The sequence below is a fragment of the Dasypus novemcinctus genome, chromosome 30, assembly GCF_030445035.2.
Source record: "Dasypus novemcinctus isolate mDasNov1 chromosome 30, mDasNov1.1.hap2, whole genome shotgun sequence".
Lineage (NCBI taxonomy): Eukaryota > Metazoa > Chordata > Mammalia > Cingulata > Dasypodidae > Dasypus > Dasypus novemcinctus.
In genome coordinates, this window is record NC_080702.1 from 26,584,743 (window position 1) to 26,601,077 (window position 16,335).

Sequence of the window (16,335 nt, forward strand, 5' to 3'; positions counted from 1 at the left end):
CGCTCCCATTGGCCGCCTGAGACGCGCGCGCCCATTGGCGCCGCTTTTGCCATAACGCGTCCTTATTGGTCCCTCCGCTGCGACGGCGGCGCTCCGATAGGTCCGTGGCCTCGCCGGCCGCTCAGCCGTGATTGGCTGGGTCGGCGTCCTGGACGCACTGCCGCGCCAGCGATTGGCTACCGAGGGCCGGGCGGAAACAGGGAGGGAGGCGGCTCCCAGGGCCGGGCGGAAGCGGGCGCAGTGTTTGCGCGGAAGGGCTCGAGCCTCGGACTTTTCCACGCGGGCCGCCGGCCAGAGTCCGGCTTCCGGATCTGATCCCGGTACCGCCGCCCAGTGTCCTCGCCTAGGCGTGCAAGGCCGTGCCCGGCTGCCGTTCCGTCCTTCAACCCCCTGCCACGTGGCTCGCGCCTTCACACCAGCCGCCGCTATACCTGGCTCCCTTCTCCCCCGGGGGTAATTTCCCATGCACCTGCTCACACCTCTGTCCCCATGCCCTGCAGCTCTGTTCTGAGCTCTGTCCAGGTAGCATCTCGGATGCCCCACCACACCCGAGTTCTACTCGCCATTGGCCGAGTCGCTGCCATTTACCGAGAACGCTATCCGCGGGGCGCTTTACACCGTTCTCTCGTTTGATCCTGGTAACCGCGCCACCCCATCCCGGGGTGGGGCCTCTCATCCCCATTTCGCAGAGGAAGAAACTGAGGCACAGAAAAGTGGAGTAACTACCCAGATCACGCAGTACTTACAGGCAGAACCAGGAGCCGTAAGTGCACATGGCTCTGAAGACGGGGAAGTGTTGGGTTCCTCTAGGTTCTTGGTTATGTTGCATAAAAGAAATTAAGAAAACGCCAGTTTAGTTAGGCCAGTAAAAAAAAAATTATTGGGAAATGGGGGGAAAGAACAGAGCTCGCTGCGAAATGGGAGAAAAAGATGGAAATACTTACCAAGAGATTATGCGGGCTCCTCGAGGGAGAGATTGTAATCTGGCTTGCACAGTCACCTTTATTAAACTATTGATTACTTCTCCCATTGCTAATGGTAAGGGGAGGGGCCCCAGCTATTACTGGCTACCCCACCAACGGTGGGCGCCAATGGTGAGGACTGTTTGGAATATCCGGGGCCAAGGGGAAGTGTGGCACAGACAAGTCATAACTTTGTTTCTTGGAGAGGTATCTCAGGCTGTCCAGTAGCTGGCCCCCGAGTATTTCATTAGGTGCTTCCGGTGAGTTGGCACTTCTTGGGAAGCTGACTTCACTTGGGATAAGCACCCCAGCTGAGAATTCCTTTAACTGTAACAGCTGTGGGAGTGATCAAAACCACAGAGTCAGCAAATAGACACAGAGAACAGACAACCGCGGTGGGGTGGGGGGGAAGGGGAGAGAAATAAATAAATAAATCTTTAAAAAAAAAAAACACAGAGTAAGTTTCCTCCCATTTTGCCTCTAATTGAGAGTGATACCTGTTCTCTTGGCAGGATTTGGTCAGAAGCTGTTCTCCCGATTTTACTTTTTTTTTTAAGATTTATTTTCCCCACCCCCTTATTTACACTTGCTGTGTCTGTTCATCTTCTTTTTTTTTTTTTTTTTTTTTTGCTTATTTGTTTCTTTAGGAGGCACCAGGAACTGAACCTGGGACCTCTGATGTGGGAGGGAGGCACCTAATTGCCTAAGTCACCTCCATTCCCTGCTTTGTTGTGTCTCTCATTGTGTTTTTCTTCTCGTGTCTCTTGTGTCATCTTGTTGTCTCAGTTCACTGTCTTCTTTAGGAAGCACTGGGGGGAAGCGGACTCCCCTGCTTAAATCCCGAGCCGCGCCAGCCGACCTGGTAGCCAGCGGCCACCGGTGGCTCCTGGATGTGATTAAAACACCAGTTCCCCGGTTTCACCAGCCGAGTTTCAGGCATCCAGGCACCCCAGGGGGCTGGCGGTGAGCTTACTGGCCAGGGCGGCTCTAGAAAACCCATTTTACAGATGCACAGAGAGGTCACGTCCAAGGTCACACAGCAAGAGCTGGAATCCAAATCCACGGCAGAGGGAGCAGCTCCATCCTGCCTCCTCGCTCTGGGCGTGTTACCTTATTTCCTTACACCCCCCGAGGCAGCCAGTCCGCCTGCATTGCAACCACTTTTGCTAACCATATCTTTCTCTGAACCAGAGATTTCACTCCTTCGCATAAATGAATGCCAGGCATTTTATTGGTGAAATTAATGGCCCGTTCATTAGCCTCGTAAAGTTGAGAAACACGGACTCCCAGAGGTGGAAGGAACGGTTTTCAAGAAAGCGGACAAGGTAACATATGAGACTCAGTTTCCAAAACGCTGCAGGAACAGTAAGGAAAACAGAGCTGGCATTCCAAGCAGCCCATTAGTTGGAGGAAGTGGGTGGCCTGATTTCTAGAAGGCTAACAGGTTCAGAGAAACACAACATTTGGGATGCATCTTTTTTTTTTTTTTTCCAAATTTTTTTTAATGGGATGCATCTTTAAGGCAACGTGGGGGCAGTGGACTTGGCCCAGTGGTTAGGGCGTCCGCCTACCGCATGGGAGGTCCGTGGTTCAAACCCCGGGCCTCCTTGACCCGTGTGGAGCTGGCCCATGCGCAGTGCTGATGTGCACAAGGAGTGCCCTGCCACGCAGGGGTGTCCCCCACGTAGGGGAGCCCTACGTGCAAGGAGTGTGCCCCGTAAGGAGAGCCGCCCAGTGTGAAAGAAAGTGCAGCCTGCCCAGGAATGGTGCCGCACACATGGAGAACTGACACAACAAGATGACGAAACAGAAAGAGACACAGATTCCTGTGCTGCTGACAACAACAGAAGCAGACAAAGAAGAACACACAGAGGATGGACACAGAGAGCAGACAACTGGGGGGGGGGGCGGGCGGGGAAGGGAAGAGAAATAAATAAAAAATAAATCTTAAAAAAAAATAGGAAGCATTGGAAACTGAACCGCAGACCTCTCATGTGGTAGGCGGACGCCCTAACCACTGGGCCACATCTGCTTCCTAGTTCTTTCTATTTTCCCTGAATATTGGGGCCTGCAGGAACTATAAAGGTGACATTTAATTCCAAGGGCAGTTGCTAGACGTTGGGTTATTTGGCTAATAAAGGCTGGCCCATTGGCACTTTGGAGGGATTTAGATAGTGCAAACGTGGGAATGATTTCCCTTGGGAGGGCTTTAGCCACTTTGTTTGCGGTTCCCCTTCCAGTGAGAAACGCTTCCACCCATCCAGTGAAAGTATCGACCAGTCCTAAGAGGTACTTACTGGCCTGGCAAGATGGCACGTGGGTCAAGTCTACCTGCCAGTCGTCCCTGCGTCTGGATGGTGTGCTAGGGGGGGAGTTTTGCTAAGCCTCCTGTTGTTTGGTTCTTTAATTGCACACAAGGAACAACGTTGGGTGCCCAGCCCTGGCCCTCGACAACCCGTTTGGCTAAGCTGGTCATGGCATCCCTAGACGGGTGGCTTGGTGGAGTCCGTGAAGGACCTTCCACTGTCCAGCACCTGGCAGGTAGACTTGAATTTCCTTAACAAGTCACCCAGTAGCTTCCAGGGTGAACCCCAGGCCAGCTGCTTTCATTTTCCTACCCTGGGTAGAACTGGAGCCTTAGGCAGGGGGCCAGGATCTGGGACAAGGGCTAAGAGAGAGACGGGGGTTTGCGCTGCAGCTTTAGCTGCTGCATCGGCTCGGGCTTTCCCCCTGGCTATAGCAGTGTCTGTTTTCTGGTGCGCCGGGCAATGCATCACCGCCGTATCTCAGGGCGACAGAACAGCCTCCAGTCGGTCCAGGAGATCTTGCCCGTGCTGAATTGGTGACCCACTGTCAGTAAGCAAGCCTTGCTCCCACCCCACGGCGGAGGGGGCAGGGAGGACAAGGAAAGCATACCTGGAGTCTGTGTAAAGATTAGCAGCTTTTCAACTTCGGGTGAGGGCGATCAGCCCTGCCCTCTGGGCTCAGGTCCCAGGGGGAAGAGCTTGTGCTTGTGTGGTTTCGAATTGAGAGACCACTGCACAGCCTGCCCTTTTGATTCCTTCTTTAGTAAACTTGTTTCCCTCTGTGAACTACTCAAAGCCTGGGTTTGCTAGAGGCTTGTAGAAATTTGATATTGTTTATGAATTCCAAAAATAGATACTGAGCCATGTTCCTAAACTGGTCTGTCTGAAGTATCACTCTTAACTTGGTTAAATATTGGTTAAGGCTTTGAGTGGGCCTACGCCCATAGGATGTTGCATCTCCGCCCCCTTAGTGGTCACAGAGAAACCAAACCGCAGAGAAGGAAGTTGGGAGTTTTGAGCTGGAGCCTGGGAAGTAAGCACACAGAGGAGCAGAGCAGCTGAGCCCGGAGAGAAACAAGCCCCAGCAAGAGAGGAACCCTGGAAGCCTGAACCCTGGCAGACGTCGGCAGCCGTCTTGCTCCAACACGTGGAAATAGACTTCGGGGAGGGAAGTAACTTATGCTTTATGGCCTGGTATCTGTAAGCTCCTACCCCAACTAAATGCCCTTTATAAAAACCAACCGATTTCTGGTATTTTGCATCAGCACCCCTCTGGCTGACTGATACAAGGCTCATCTTTTAAACGTGGCTTGCTTGAGTAGTTTTGGTTAAGAGTCTCAAGGCAGGAGTGGAGAAGGGGCCCCTGGGATCTGACCTTGACCCCTCTGCCCATAGCAGGGTGGCTGGGTTGAGGGTCTGATACACCCTTCGCTGCACCTCGGGGGTCTCTAGTGATTGAGCCTGGTGATCAATTAGCCGGCCACCTGTAAGCCTTGGTGGCCCTGACCTCCAGCTCGTTTTCCCCTGTGTGGGGTGCAGACTGGGAGAGGCTGCCCCCCATGTTACCTGGGTGGCTTGCTCGATTAAAAGGGCTGTCGCCCCCGCAGCTCTCAGGCAAGGCGGCGGTTCCCTGCGCTCTTAGCCAGGAGTTTAGGGACAGAAGCTACTGGTGGAGAACTCTCACCCCGTTTCTGGACCCACATTCCTACGGCCCTTCCTCTTGGTTCCAGAAAGAAAGGCTTGTTGAGGTTGGGAATTCCTGCGGCTGGAGGGCTGAGGCCTGTTTTAAGAAATGGAAGGTTCCGGCCCGTTCTAAGGGACGGTCGTTGGCCCCGCAGCGGCGCTGCACAGCCGCCGGGCTATTTCACCAAGCCTGGGTACCCACGGTCTACGGCGACCGCGCAGCCTGCGGAAAGCGCGCCGCTGTGTCGTCGTTTGTGGCTGGGAAAGGCCAGGTGATGGCGTAGCAGGCTAGTAAGACGGGGGATCGATAGACGGAGCTGGAACCTGGCAGAGGGGCCACGGGGACATCGGTAGCCCCCAAGAGGGCTGCGGGAGGACCCCCAGCCCCAGGATTCTGCCACCCAGAACAAAGACTTCTGGAAGCAAGGAAAAGCCCCGGGTGTTCCCTAGGGACTTTATCATTGGGTCCTCGCTAAGGGATTGATGGGTGGAGTGACCAATCAAAACAGCCAACCGCTGGAGCCCCTCCCCTGCCATTAGCTAAGGCGTGGGATAATTGACAGTTTAAAAGCAGGCACAGGACTGAGCGTGCTCCCGCCCTGCTCTCTCGCCTCTGGATCCGTCCCTGCCCTCTGGGTGCTGCTCTCGCCATTTTTCCTCTGCCACGTGGCCACGCAAGTAAACCTGGGCATTTATAACCTATCATGGGGAATTGTAGTCTGTAAAGTAGCCCTCTTTATCCCTTTTCACTCCCTTCCTCTCTACCTGGGACCCCTGCTCTGTTCTTTTTTCTCCCATTTCTCTTCCCTCCCTGCCTGAATAAATTACCGGCCAGCATGCTCTTGCAATTCATTTCTGCAGCACAGCCAAGAACCTAGATAGAATCCGGTAAGAATGGTTTGAACTTTTTCTGGGGAGAGAGACCTTTTCCCAGGGGTGAGAAGAAACCCCAAGTAGGAGACTTTGGCCAAGAGGTTTGTACCTTGTCTGCCGACACTCTGTAGCCCCTCTCGGCTAGGCAACTAAGGACTGAACTGGAGCTGGCATGGGAAATGTTGTGTGCTGGGCTACAAACCCACCGGTCATCCACGCGTCGCGAAAGGGGAGCTCTGAGGCAAGTGGGGAGCAGCTAGGTCCTGAGCCGAGACGTTCCCCAAAACTGGGGGCTGCCTCGGGACCCCTGCAGCAATGCAGTCCACGTAAGCTGGACTGGAGGTTTAAAGTTGGACTCCTGGGAAGCGGATGTGGCTCAACGGATAGAGCACCTGCCTACCACATGGGAGATCCAGGGTTCAAACCCAGGGCCTCCTGACCCATGTGGAGCTGGCCCACGTGCAGTGCTGATGCGCACAAGGAGTGCCGTGCCATGCATGGGTGTCCCCTGCATAGGGGAGCCCCATGCACAAGGAGCGCACCCCGCAAGGAGAGCTGCCCCGCACGAAAAAGCACAGCCTGCCCAGGAGTGGGGCTGCACACACGGAGAGCTGACACAGCAAGATGACGCAACCAAAAGAGACACGGATTCCCAGTGCCGCCTGATGAGAATACAACCGGACACAGAAGTACACACAGCGAATGGACACAGAGAGCAGACAATGGGGGGGAAGGGAAGGGGAGAGAAATAAATCTTTAAAAAATAAATAAAGTTGAACTCCTGCCATTCGAAGGCAGAAAGGGCTTGGGAGTCGCGGTGGAGAGGAATGCAGGAAAAGGCATCCTGTAAGTCTAGACCAGGGAGCCACGCTGCCGTCTCTGGGACCTGGTTAGGGACAAGCCGGTGAGCGGGTGTGACAAAGCCATTGACTGCTCTTAAGTCTTGGCCCAGCCTGTCAGTGCCCCTGGGTTTTTTCACGGGAAGACCGGGTGTGTTGCACGTCGTGGGTGGGAGGCTTCTAATGGCTTCCTCCGTAAGGGGGTACAGCTTCCTGGGAGGGCCGAGCTAATAGGGAGTCCAAGCAATGGAAACTGGGGGGGAGCCCAGACGGGCCTGCCCGGAACCCACCATCCCAGACTGTGTTAGCCAGCCAAAGGCATGCTGATGCAAAATACCAGAAATGGGTGGGTTTTTATAAAGGGTGTTTATTTGGGGTAGGAGCTTACAGATCCCAGGCCGTAAAGCATAAGCTACTTCCCTCATCAAAGTCTATTTCCACGTGTTGGAGCAAGACAGCTGCTGACGTCTGCGAGGGTTCAGGCTTCCTGGGTTCCTACGTTCCAGGGTCTTGCTTCTTCCTGGGCTCAGGGTTCCTCTCTTCCTTCCTCTGTGAGCTGACTTCCCAAGGTTCCAGCTTAAGGCTTCAGCATCAAACTCCAACATCAAAAACCCTCCACTCTGTCCTTTGCTTTTTATCTGTGAGTCTCCACCCACTAAGAGGCAGGGACTCAACGCCCTAATGACGTGGCCCAATCAAAGCCCTCATCATAACTCAATCACGCCCAGGTACAGACCACATTACCAACACAATCCAATATCTATTTTTGGAATCCATAACCACATCAAGCACTACAGTTGCATATTCACTTCAATCATTATTTGTTTTTAGAATCTATCATTGATTTTTTTGTGTTAAATTTTTTTTTTTAAAGAAAAACAACCTGACCGTCCTTTAACTCGTACTGCGGCCCCGTGGTGTTGCAGAGAGTAGCCTCTTCGGTTTTCGGCCGTCGGTAGGCAGGTTGCCCCAGTTTCTGAGTAGACACCCCAATGGGGAAGACACCTCAATGCTGGACTGCTGGAGGAGCCGCCCGTTATCCTAGGGGAGGCTGGAGAATGTTGGGCAGCCTGGGGGCGTCACACCACTAGTTCTCTCTGAACGGATTGCTCTCCAAGCCTGCGTCCTGGAATCTGGGGCCTTGCTCGCCGGCCCAGGTCCTGGGGGTCGGGAGCCTTAGGTCTCTGGGTGTCCGCAGAGCTTTAGAGATTTTGGGGGTGTCTGGGTCCAGCTCAGACCAAACACCCAAGCCAGGCTGACCCGAGGAAAGGGGGCCTTTCTTTTACCTACTTTGCAGATGGCTTCGAGAGAGCAAGCCCCATAGCTGCTCCCAGGGCTGAGTTCCGCAGTTAAACCCGACATTTAAAGCCCATTAAAGGGAAGCGGACTTGGCCCAGTGGTTAGGGCGTCCGTCTACCACATGGGAGGTCCAGGGTTCAAACCCCGGGCCTCCTGACCCGTGTGGAGCTGGCCCAAGTGCAGTGCTGATGCGCGCAAGGAGTGCCCTGCCACGCAGGGGTGTCCCCCGCGTAGGGGAGCCCCACGCGCAAGGAGTGCGCCCCGTAAGGAGAGCCGCCCAGCGCAAAAGAAAGTGCAGCCCGCCCAGGAATGGCGCCGCACACACGGAGAGCTGACGCAACAAAAAGAGACACAGATTCCCATGCTGCTGACAACAATAGAAGCGGACAGAGAAGTAGATGCAGCAAATAGACACAGAGAACAGACAACCTGGCCTGGTGGGGGGTGGGGGGGGAGGGAGAGAAATAAATAAATAAATCTTTAAAAAATAAAATAAAGCCCATTATTAAAACTAGAGGGAAGGAGATGTGGCTCAAGCAGTTGGGCTCCCATCTGTCATAGAGGAAGTCCAGGGTTCGATGCCCTGGGCCTCCTGGTGAGGGCGAGCCGGCCCACACGGGAATGCTGCCCCGCACAGGAGTGCCACCCCGTGCAGGAGTGCCAGCCGACACGGAGAGTTGGCACAGCAAGATGATGCAACGAGAGCACAGAGGAGAGACAACAAGAAGACGCAGCAGAAGAGGGAGCTGAGGTGGCGCAAGAGAGCGATCGCCTCTCTCCCACTCCGGAAGGTCCCAGGATCGGTTCCTGGAGCCGCCTAACGAGAAGACAAGCAGACACAGAAGAACAGAGCGATTGGACACAGAGAGCAGACAATGGGGGGCGTAATGGGGAAATCAATCAATCAATCTTTTTTAAAAACCCCCAAAATGAGAGACTAATTGTCCTGTGACTTGCTGGCAAACAGCCTCAGGGACCTCTCCCCCTGACAACCTCTGCCCCTCCCCAGGGTGGAGAAGGCTCATGCCTTGCTAACAAATGCATTTTCAGTTTCTAGGGCATTCTAAAGCGTCTCGCAGACCCAAAATGAGGGCAGCCGTAGTTGGAATTAATTAAAAGACGTTACCTGGGGGTCTAAAGAAACCACACGAGGGGTGGTAGCCATTCTCCACTCAGAGAGGGTCTGGCAACTCCTGGTGGACTGCTCGGCTCAGCCCACGTGCCCAGTCAGGTCTCAAGGGCAGCGTCACCCGCCATCCAGAACTTCCTTGGATCTACACGGCGTGGGGATTCGGCCCGACCCCCTCCGGAGAGGGAGCCGGAAGTTCAGGCAGACTGAGTTGATGTCCCATGGGAGCTTATCCAGGAATCCCCTAGCCATTAACACCCATTAAATTGCACAACAGAAAGAGGGCATGGGGACGCAGGTGTGGCTCAAGGGATTGCGCTCCTGCCTACCACACGGGAGGTCCCAGGTTCGGTTCCTGACGCCTTCTAAAGAAGACGAGCAAGACAGTGGGCTGATGCAATGGACTGGTGCAGTGAGCTGACGCAACAAGAGGATACAACAAGAGACACAAGGAGGGAAGTGGGCTTGGCCCAGTGGATAGGGTGTCCGTCTGCCACATGGGAGGTCCGCGGTTCCAACCCCGGGCCTCCTCGACCCGTGTGCAGCTGGCCCACGTACAGTGCTGACGCACTCAGGAAGTGCTGTGCCGCGCCAGGGAGCCCCACGCGCTGGGGGTGTGCCCCGTGGGGGTGGCTGCCCAGCACGAGAGAGAGTGCCACCTGCCCAGGGCTGGTGCCACACACGTGGAGAGCTGACGCAACAAGATGTCACAACAACAACAAAAAGGAGACATAGATTCCTGAGCTGCTGATGACAACAGAAGTGGACAAAAAGAAGAACACACAGTGAGTGGACACAGAGAGCAGACAACTGTGGTGGGGCTGGGGGAGGGGAGAGAAAGAAATAATAAATCTTTAAAAATAAAATAAAATAAAAAGACATTTTTAAAAGAGACACAAGGAGGTAAACATAATGAGAGACACAGCAAGGAGCAGAGGTGGCTCAAGTGATTAGGTTCCTCCCTCCCACATAGGAGGTCCCAGGATCAGTTCCTGGTGCTTCCTGAAGGGAAGACAAAAAGACAGTGAACACAAACAATGAGGGTGTGGGGAGAAATAAATTAAAAAAATAAATCTTTTTTGAAAAAGAGGGCACAGACAGGGTGTGAGGAGTTTTAGACTTACAAATCCTTGCCGGGTGTCAGGGAGGGTTACCCGCCTTTAGGCCTCCTGGCTGACTCGCCACATGAAGACAGGGAAGTGTTGGATTTCTCTAGGTTCTTGGCTATGTTGCAGGAAAGAATTTAAGAGGACGCCAGTTTAGTTGGGCCAGTAGAAAAGAATTTATTGGGCAATGGGAGAAGAGAACAGAGCTCGGGAGAGAAAGATGGAAATGCACACCGAGAGCTGGTGCGTGCAATTCCAGGCTTGCGCAGTCACCTTTATGAAAATCTTCGATTACCCCTCCCCTTGCTAATGCTAAGGGGAGGGGTCTCAGTTATTACTGGCTACCCCACCAAAGGCGGTCCCGGAAAGAGAAACTGGGATGTCAAGTTTATGCTCAAGGTCCCAGCAAGGGCTGGCAGCCACGTTGCCTGTGGGGCCGTGCTGTCTCGTCTCCACATTTCCTTGGCTAACCTGCTTTAGCTGCTTCACTAAATAGGAGAAAAGACAGACCTCCCCTGGCTGGGCAGCTGTGGAAATTCAGTGTGAACCTGCAACTAGAGACCTAGCCCGGTGTGGGAAAGGGTCACATTTAATTTTAAAAAATTTTTTTAAATTTATGTCCCCCCTCTTGCAGCTTGCTTGCTGTCTGCTCTCTGTGTCCGTACACTGCGCGTTCCTCTGCATTTTTGCTTGTCTCCCTTTTTCTTGTTGCATCCCTTTGCTGAGTTGTCGCTCCATGGCGACACTCTGTGGTGCCCGGGCGGGCGGCTCTCTGCAGCCCGCGGGCGATCCTACCTTCACCAGGAGGCCCTGGGACTCGAACCCAGGGCCTCCCGTATGGTAGGTGGGAGCCCAACCGATTGAGCCACAGCCGCTTCCCACATTTAATTTTCACAAAGTGGTAGCCGGAGCCGGCTCTGCCGTTGGAAGAGGGTGTGCAAGGGGTTTGGCTCACCAGGAATTTGAAAAGGGGCGCCAAAACGAGGGGAGCCAACGGTGAGAAGCGGGGACGGGGCCGATAGTGAAAACGGCGCCAAACTGGAAAAGCGCGCCAGGAGTGAAAGCGGCGCCGAGCCCGCCCAGCCCGCCAGAGTGTAGAGAGCGAGGGAGCGGCGATTGAGAGCAGAACGGGGAACTTGTTAGACGCCTCGGATAGGCTGTAACCCCTGAAGTACCCAATCAGTGGGGAGCAGGGGAGGGACCGCGTGTTAGGGTTAGGGTATAAATGGCAGCATTTCTCGCTGTTTGGGGCGCCGCCCATTTTGCCCAGGTCAAGCGCCCGTTCTTGCAAGATCGTTAATAAAATTCGTTTCTAATCCACAATCGGATGAGCTTTTGTTTGGTTACAGGTGCAGCTTGAGTTTGGGTGCTGGGAAATGAACAATGAGCCCATCCAGCCCCACAAGCGAATAAATGGTAGCAGGAAAAAATTTGTGCTAAGGGAGACGTGTCCAGAGCATCGATATGTTGAAAATAAAAGAGAGGAACAAAAAGATGGTATGGATTTGTATTTCCTTGTACCTGTTTAGCCCACCTCTAGAAGACATCAAGAAAAATAGGGAAGGGAAGCAGACTTGGCCCAGTGGTTAGGGCGTCCACCCACCACATGGGAGGTCCAGGGTTCAAACCCCGGGCCTCCTTGACCCGTGTGGAGCTGGCCCATGCGCAGTGCTGATGCGCGCAAGGAGTGCCCTGCCACGCAGGGGTGTCCCCTGCGTAGGGGAGCCCCACGTGCAAGGAGTGCACCCCATAAGGAGAACCACCCACGTGAAAAAAAATCACAGCCTGCCCAGGAATGGCGCCGCACACATGGAGAGTGGACACAGCAAGATGACGCAACAAAGAGAAACAGATTTTCAGTACCGCTGACAAGAATGCAAGTGGACACAGAAGAACACAGAGCGCAAATGGACACAGAGAGCAGACAATGGGGGGGAGGGAAGGGAGAGAAATAAAAAATAAAATTTAAAAATCTTAAAAAAATATAGGAATATTGGCCATGTCAGGGAGGAAAATCTTAGGGTCCCCCTTGGGCGCCCCTTTTCTCTCACACCCACCTCTGGTTCATCAGCACATTGGGGGGTGGGCTTCGAAATCTGCCTTCTGGGCCAGCCCCTGTGTTCCCCTGCCTGCGTCACTGCCCTGCTCCCCAGCTCCTGCCCTTGCCCTCCCCATCTGTCCCCCGGCACGGACCAGAGGGAGCCTGCAGTGACAAGGGGCAGGCCGCGTCCCCCCTCTGCCCAGAGTCCCCACGGCTCCTCCTTCCCGAGTCCTCTCCCTGTGGCCCTTAGCTCTGCCCGCCTCCCTGCCCTCGCCTTCTTCCGTACCCCCTTTTGCTGACCCCCCGACATGCCAGGCGCTTTCTTGCCTCAGGACCTCTGCGCAGTCTGTCTCCACTGCCAGGGACGGGCTTCCCCAGATTTTTGTGTGTCTCCTCCCCTCCTTTTCTTTAGCTCTTCAAATCCTAAATTGCCGTTGGGTGTGCTTCTGACTTTATCAAACTGTATTGTGCTGTATCTGTTTTTCTGCCCCTGGACTCTGTTTACTCAGCGACACATTTTTGGAATTCCCTGGTGTTGACAAGAGTGGCCCAGGAATGCTCCTTTTGGGACTGTTTCCAAAACTTGTTTCGCATTTCTGTTTTTTTAAAATTTTTATTTATTCCCTCCCCTTTCCCCCCATTGCCTGCTCTCTGTGTCCACTCGCTGTGCGTTCTTTTGTGTCTGCTTGTCGTCTCACCAGGCAGCTCCGGGAACCGATCCTGGGACCTTCTGGGGTAGGAGAGAGGCACTCACTCTTGCACAACGTCATCTCCCTGTTCTGCTACATCTTCTCATTTTCTCTCCTCTGTGTCTCTTGTTGCATCACCTTCCTGTGCCAGCTCTTAGCGTCGGCTGGCACTCCTGCATGGGGCCATTTTCCCGCATGGGTCGGCTCTCCACATAGGCCAGCTCTGCGTGTGGGCCAGCTCCACACGGGTCGGGAGGCCCTGGGTTTGAACCCTGGACCTCCCATGTGGTAGGTGGACGCTCGATCTGTTGAGCCAAGTCTAGTTCTCTCTGTGCCTCTTTTTGTTGCATCATCTTGCTGGGCCAGCTCTCCACGTGGGCCAGCTTGCCCTCACCAGGGGATCGAACCCAGGACCTCCCATATGGTAGACGGGAGCCCAGTTGCTTGAGCCACATCTGTTTCCCCGTTTTATTTTTTAGATACGGTTTTTCTTATTTTTTTAAAAAGATCCATAGATTGCGTAAGTGTTAAAAAATAGAGCAGATTCCCATATGCCCCACTCCCAACCCCGCCCACATTTTCCCATGTTAACAACATCCTTCATTAGTGTGGTACACATTTTGGAGCCTTGCCATTAAGCGTGGATTAGAGTTTACATTGTAGTTTCCACCTTCTCCTGCACAATTTTGTAAGTTCTGACCAGGTCTATAATGGCTTGTATCTGTCATTGTAATGTCATTCAGGACAATTTTTAAAAAGATGTATTTAATTTATTTATTTCTTCCCCTGCCTTGTTTGCACTAGCTGTGTACTTGTCTTCATCTTTTTTTCTTTTGGGAGGCACTGGGTTCCAGGATCTCCCATGTGGGAGGGGGACACCTAATTGCTTGAACCACCTCCGCTCCTGCTTGTTTTGTCTCTCATTGAGCTTCCTCGTTGTTTCTCCTTGTGTCATCTGTCTGCATCGCCAGCCTGTTATGTCAGCTTGTTGTCTTGTTCTTCTTTAGGAGGCACCGGGAACCGAACCTGGGGCCTCCCACGTGGTAGGCGGACGCCCAACTGCCTGAGCCCCATCCGCCTCCCCCATGACTTGTTGAGCTGCCTTTTTCTGTTATTTCATTTCCTCGAATTTGAAATAAAGCTCTTAAAAAATAAACAAGAATAAAATCACTCTCCTTTTCGCTGCCGTGTCCTAGTCAATCTGTCACGCCTGAATTGCCCATTCTTCTGTTGATGTGATTTCCAGGGTGTTGCTACCAGGAACGTTCTTGGGAGTGTGTGAAAACACGGGGACTGTGTTAAAGGACGACGGTAATGAAAACCAATCACCCAGGGAAGCGGCTGTGCCTCAATCGGTTGGGCTCCCGTCGACCATACGGGAGGCCCTGGGTTCGAGTCCCGGGGCCGCCTTGTGAAGGCAAAGCTGGCCCGAGTCCGCGGAGAGTTGGCGCAGCAAGATGACACAACAAAGAGAGACAAGCAGACACAGAAGAATCCGCAGCGAATGGACACAGAGAGCAGATAGCAAGCAAAGCCGCAAGGAGGGGGGCATAAATTAATTAATTAATTAACAGAAATCCAACAATCCCCCAGGCCAAGAAATACCTCCTCATCTCGCCCTAGAAGCACCCCGTTCCAGATCAGCCCACCTCATTTCCTGTCCCCTTCGCCTGCTGTGTTTTTCTTTGCTGCCCTTTTCACCACCTGATATTTCCCTGGAAGTTGCTCTGAGCACCGGTGTGACACCTGTCTTGTTCTCCGCTATGCTCCCTGCACCCGCAGTCGTTGGCACCCAGTGGGTGCCCAGGAAGCCGGCGTGGGGGGAGCAAGAGGCTTCGGGAGCCGTCGGGCTGGGGCGGGAAGGAGCCTGGTCTGCCCTCCTGCCCGCCATGGAAGGCCTGGCTCCCCCCTTCCAGGCCCCGCTTCCTCCCTGCCACAGGGAGTGCAGCCAAAGGCAGGCCAGGGTGCCAGATTCCTCAACAGCCAGCCCGGAAGAGGTGGGGAGCCTCCGCTGGGCTTGGGGCCTGGAAGAGAAGAACAGGAAATATCAGAGGAGGTGACTAATAAGAACAACACGGTGATAACCGCGGTAATGAAAAGTATTAGCAACAGCTCCCGTGCTCCCTCCCCTGATCGCTAAGCAGAGGGCCAGGAGCAGCGAGCCTTCTGAGGTGGCCTGCACCCCCACCGGAGGCCGAGGAAGCTAGGACAAAGGCCCGTGTGCCCCCCTGGCCCCCTCCCCTCTTTCCTGAGCTATAGCGCAGACCAGGCCTGGGCCACGCTGGAAGGTTCCAGGCCTCACGGAAGGGCACGGGACTGTCAGCGCTGAAACTGGACGGTCCAGAGCAAACTGGGAGAACCGGGCGCTCGGCCCCGGTGGGTTTCCAGGAGGAAGCGGGAGGTGGGGAATTCCCCTGACTCAGTGAGGCCTGCAAAGAGGGGCTTCCCCCTGGGTCAGGTAAAAGCTTCCCCCCCAAAATTCCCTGTGTGTTCTTCCCAGTGGGTGAGTTCAGAGAACGGTCAGCCCCCTTCCCCAAAGCAGCCCGTGATGCTGGTTTCCTGAGAATTCTTCCCGGGAAGTTCCGCGCCCTGTCAGGCACGCGTGCGCCTGGGGCTTCTAGAACATTCTCACAGTCCGGCAGTGGGTGGGACGCTCCCTGCCGGGCCCGAGAGGAAAGAGAGGCATGGGGCTGGCGCCAGACAGCCTGAGTTCAAGTCCCGGCTCAGCCGCCGTGCAACCCCAGGCTGTGCCTTTGCCTGGCCGTGCCTCAGTTTCCTTCTCTGCAAAATGGGACTTACCGGAGTCCTAACCTGAGGGATGTATCTGGCACATTCGAGGAGTCGATACCGTAGAGACCTTGGAATGGAGCTTGGAGTGGAGCCAATGCTTTTAGGGCTTTCATTTAACTATTTCCAGGCGATGGTTTCTTTCCATTAGGGCAGAGATCTGTTTTGTGGATTTATTATTTCATTTAACTATTTGCAGATGATGGTTTCTTGCCATTAGGCAGAGATCTATTTTGTGGATTGGTTTTATGATGAAAAATAGTTCAGGTGTAGAGAGAAATAATATCACCATCGATTCAGGTTAAAAAATAATAAAATAAAAAATAATAAAACAAAAAATAATGAAACAGCATAAACACAGCAGAGGACGGCTGCCTGAAATTCCCTCCCGGCTTTCCCTCAATCCCTCGGCAGTCCCTGCATCACATTTTGTTCAGTTAAATCCTTCTGGGTAGAATTCTGTTTGCTGCCAGGACGCAGCCATGCTATTTCTGGAGATGCGTCCGAGAGCCAGGATGCAACTTGTGGGAAAAGGTGCACAGGGTTTTCTCTGTGGGATTGTTTATAAACGCAGAGGCTGGCGAGAACCCAAGTGTCAATCAAAAGGGGCTGCTGGGAGAA